The sequence below is a fragment of the Petaurus breviceps genome, unplaced genomic scaffold (genome assembly GCF_028583685.1).
Source record: "Petaurus breviceps papuanus isolate PSGF00001 unplaced genomic scaffold, PetGlider_PUasm1.0 175, whole genome shotgun sequence".
NCBI classification, from domain to species: Eukaryota; Metazoa; Chordata; class Mammalia; order Diprotodontia; family Petauridae; genus Petaurus; species Petaurus breviceps.
The window spans coordinates 3,325,976-3,331,097 of NW_027185764.1; the positions used below are offsets into that span (position 1 = coordinate 3,325,976).

General features: G+C 40.1%; 1 pseudogene; it reads right to left on the minus strand.

Annotated features, from left to right (window-relative positions):
* Positions 1–1,735: 1,735 nt before the first annotated feature.
* Positions 1,736–2,448, minus strand: LOC138159022 (intraflagellar transport-associated protein pseudogene; annotated as a pseudogene).
* Positions 2,449–5,122: the final 2,674 nt, after the last annotated feature.

Sequence of the window (5,122 nt, forward strand, 5' to 3'; positions counted from 1 at the left end):
GAAGCAATGATGATTCAAGATGTCAGATTCTGTGTCAAACATTTCCCACCCCCACCCTGCCCAGCTCTCTGATTTTATTAGGGTAGCTGGGTGGTGAAATAGATAGAAGGCAGGGCCTGGAGTTGAGTTCAAATCCAGCCTCTGACACTTATTTTTTTTTAAAGCTATCGGGGTTAAGTAACTTGCTCAAGGTTACACGGCCAGTTGTTTCTGGGTGGGTGCTAAGTGTCTGAGCCCGGGATTCGATCTCCAGGTCGTCCCGAACCTGGAGCTGGTGCTCTTACTCGTTGTGCTACCTGGCCACCCCCCTCCGACACTTATTAGCTGTGTGACCCTGGGCAAATCACTTTACCCTGTTTGCCTCAGTTTCCTCATCTGAAGAATGAGATGGAGAAAGAGATGGCGAATCACACCAGTATCTTTGCTAAGAAAACCCCTAAAGGGGTCATAAAGAGCTGGACACAACTGAAAATAACTAAACAACAAAATAAAAGATTTATTGGTAGAAGGAACTTTTAGTGAGGAAATTCCTTCCACCAATGAATGTTGGTAACTGTTTGTTGCCTGAGGCGTTGAAGGTTAGATAACTTGTCCATAGTTGCACAGCAGGTTGGTATCAGAGCCATGTCTTGAACATAGGCCTTGACTCCAAGACTGGCCTTCCTGCCAGGCTACTCTCATAAGGCAGATATTAAATTTAAATGATATGTCCAGCTTCCTCTTAGATTATGAAAACAATTCTAGCCATATCAAAAGGTGAATTATCATCTTACTTTGATCTGATGTGAGGGAATCAGTGATTACCCCCAAAAGGGAACAGGAACTGCTTAGTTTTAAGGGAAAATAGAGGCATAGGAGCAGCAGGTAAACATCTTAACTCCATTTAGACACTACACAGGATCAAGTATCTCTTTGGTGCCTGCTAGAGGCATGAAAGAAAATAAATTGAGCAACTTGGTGTTAAGGCGCTTTTGAGGACACTAAATATAGCTTTAGGTCCTGCAGAAATTTTTTCTTCTGAATTTCTTCATTGGGATCTTAAAATCTATAAAAGCACACAGAGAAAACAATATGTGTTATCTTGTATACTCAAGGCCAGAGCATTTGCAAAGAACGTTTTTTCATTTTGCATCAGTTTGTCAATGTATTGTCTCTATATATGTTTTCACTTCATTTTTTTTTTTTGGCTTTTTGGAGGGCAGTTGGGGTTAAGTGACTTGCCCAAGGTCACATGGCTAGTTTTTTGTGTTAAGTGTTTGAGGTCGAATTTGAACTCAGATCCTCTTGACTCCAGGGCCAGTGCTCTATTCACTGCTCCACCTGGCCGCCCCACTACATATGTTTTCAAAGTCACAATTTTCAAACCCAAAACTTATATGATAGATGAAGCTTATATAAAAACCCACCATTAAAAAAACCAACCCCAGTCATCCTCAAGTCATTTCTTTTTTTATATTTCTTTCCTTTTCTCTCTTTTTTCTTTCTCTCCCTTCCATTCTCCTCCTCCTCCTTATCTTCTTCCTCTTCCTCTCCTCCTCCTCCTCCTCCTCCTTCTCTTCCTCCTCCTCCTCCTTCTTCTTTCCCTTCTCCTCCATCTTTTTCTCCTCCTCTTCCTTCTCCTCCTCCTCTCCTTCTTCCTCTTCTTCTTTTTCTTCTACATCAGTCAGTTTGCCTTTTGTTTGAATATTGCTTAATAATAACAAAAGAAAAAAAAACAAGAAAAAATTATTACAGATTAGGTGTTTGGTTCTTTGATTTCCATTTCAGGGTTCAGTCTACTTTGGTGGAGCATTCCTACAAGTGTTTTCATCTCTGTGTTAGGGAACTTGGGGGTTAGTAACACAGTGTTGTAGTCAAATTCTTCATTAAGTGAGAATGGCTGAACTTTGACCCCCAGGCACCTCCTTCAAATGCCTCAATGTAGGTTGTTCTGTTGGCCAGGTCTTCAGCTCAACGTGAGAATGCTGCTCAAAATGAAGGAGTATATCCTGAGGTAGGAAAATGTACATTCTTTTCTACCTCCCCTGGAAGCAGTAGCAAGTCTGAGCTCACCTTGTGGTTGGTTTCTTCCTCTAAGTCCACGTCTTCCAGTTTCTAGGAAATTGCCGGCTTTCATTTTTCTTGCCTGATTTAGGTCATCTTGAATGGAAATGCCAACTTTCTGGCCTTCCTCGATGACAATCTGCTCTTCCTCTTGAGGTAGAGGACTGAAAGATACTCATTCCTGATGTGCTGACCACAAGGAAACACTAGAGTGGCCAAGCTGATTCCTGAACGGTGTGCTTCAGGTGTGTGGTTCTCAATCACTTTGTGATCTTGTGAAAGATGAATGAAAGTGTTCAACAATTCTGCATATATCTGTTGGTGGCAATTAATAAACTGATCCAGTGCTTTGTCAGTTAGCTGTTCTTTATCCAAGATCCCCAGTCTTAATAACTGAACAGACATATTTATTTGAAGAACCTCTTTCTCTACTTTTTTTTGCAATTTTTTGCCATTTCAGTCACTGTTCTGAGGCCCCTCTGTTCCTCTTGATAAGAGAAGAGTCCAGGCTTCCTTCCCTCCAGGAACAGGGGGAAGCCTATGCTGCCAATTAGTAATGCATCCCTGAATCCTCAAGTCACTTCTTAAAGGAAAGATGGTGCCATAGACTTTGACTTTTGGGGGGGGCTTTTTTTGAGGGAGGGCAATTGGGGTTAAGTGACTTGCCCAAGGTCACATGGCTAGTTAAGTGTTAAGTGACTGAGGCCGGATTTGAACTCACATCCTCCTGACTCCAGGGCTGGTGCTCTGTTTACTGTGCCACCTAGCCACTCCATAGACTTTGACTTTTAATAAGTGGTGATGGGAATTTTAAGGCCTCCAGAAAAGTTCTACTCATTGTGTCATGGCAGTAACTCTAGTTCTCAGAGGCTATGCAAGAATAAGGCGAGAGCTTTGTTTGGTTTGATCACGTTGAAAAGGGTGTGGATATATTCTTAGAGACAGGCTTCTCAAGACCCTGTCTGAGTATGGAGAAGCTCCTTACCAGCAGACTGATCACTTCTTGATCAATTTGTTGCCCATGGCAAGCCATGAAACAGAAACATACACAAAATGGCCCTCAGTCCTATGTGACTGCCTTCCACCTTCATAGAGAGATACTGAAAAGGTGCAAATCTTGCTAAGAAACATAATTTTTAGGTTATCTATGGATATTTACTTAACTGTTATTGTATCTTAAGATATAAGGTCATTGGAGCTAAATGTAAGGGAGTTCACAAGTTCCCCTTGGACAACAATAGCTAGCCATTTATGTAGCCCTTTGAGGTTCACAAAGAACATTACCTTTATCAACTCATTTCAACCTTGCAACAGCTCTATGGTTAGGTTCTATTGCTAGGAAGGAAGGAAACAATCATTTAAGTGCTTATTATCTTCCAGGCACCATACTGAGCTCTGAGAGGGGAATAAAGACTAGGCTGGGATCCTCCATGAGATGGAGGCTCCATGGAAAACCCACCAGTGGGAAAAAGGGACAGCTCTTACAGATGGATATTTCATGTTGAGGATGCCACAAGGGTAGCTGTATATTCTAGGATGAGGAGACCCCAGGTGCTGAGGGAAGTTTCAAGATGAGAAGGGCATGACTTAGAAGTCCAAAAGTCAACAACAGGGCTAGGATGGGAATAAAGACCAGTCTGAGCTTCTATACAAAATGGAGGTTCCAGAAGTAACTCACCAATGGAGAGAGGGCAAACCTTACAGGAGTGGAAACTGAGAGTCAGAGAAGCAAAGTAAGTTGTTCAGGGTCACACAAGCTATGAAGTGTCTGAGGCAGGATCTGAACTCTTCCTGACTCCAAATTCAGAGCTCTACCATGCTTTGTTACACATGCCTGGGAGAGTCAAATAAAGGAGTTGGTTTTATCAAGTGTCCAAAAACAATAAGAAACAATTTCATGGGATACGAGGTCATCTCATATTGCAGAATGCGTGATGAGAATTTGCAAAAATGCCACCATGAAAATAGTTGTGGCTTATGGTCAATGTCTATAGCAGAGGATGAGGAAGCAGAGAATGAAGAACTGGAGTAGACATTCCAAATAAAATGAACATGTCATTTATTTCTCAATATCTTTAGTGGAAAAGTACATGTAAGGGAGGGAAAAAACTGTTTTGAAAATATGCCTGTGAATTTGTTCTTTTTCTAGGTTTTTTAAACAAAAGGAGAGATTAATAAAATTGAAATTAAGAAAATATACATGTGGTTCAAGAATAGAAACTCCAAACAGAAGACTTTACATCTATGCAACATAAATGTATTCTTCAATGGGCATGATGGAAAAAAGAAGGCATGGGAAACCCACATAATATCACAGTCACAAAAGGAAATTAGCTATGTCTTTACAGAAAGAAGATAAGTTATTTTTCTTGTGGGAGCCATTATTTATACAATTGTTCCTGCATAGTCAAACCATCTACTTGTTAGCAAAATAAGAAGTGTCAAAAATATAAATAAAATGTTCTGTCCAATCCAAACAATTTTAACCTGATGTAGTCAAACAAATTAGTGACACTGGAGAATGGATAAAAGAGCAGATATAAACATAGACTATCAGAATTTCTTAGTAACTTAATGATGCCAAGTAATTGCCTCAGCGAGGAAGCCAAAAGAACCCTAAGATAGCTAGAAAAACTAGATTTTCTTGCCAAGACATCTAAAAATCAAAGGCAACATGGTTTTAAACAATAAACTTATTTGTAAAATTGTTCTGAAGAGGATGCTGGAATATTATAAACTCTATCACCTCATAAAACAATAGAAACTTAGAAGAATAAGTTCAATGAAAGCTTTGCTTGAGATATCGATATACTCATATTTCCAAAAGCATTTGTGAATGAAACTTGACTGAGGACAACAAACAGACAAAACCAAAACCAAACAAAGACCTCCAAAGTCTATTACCGCTTTAATAAGGAGCTCTTTTTCCCGCCAACATCAATGTCAATACACCTCTACTTAATGGACTCAACCTAGTGCTTGATGAAAAAAAAGTGACATTAACAAAAACAAAGATGTCAGAAGAGCATCTGGCCAAGATCAATTTTACAAAGAGGAGGCCTGTGCTGCAAACCACACA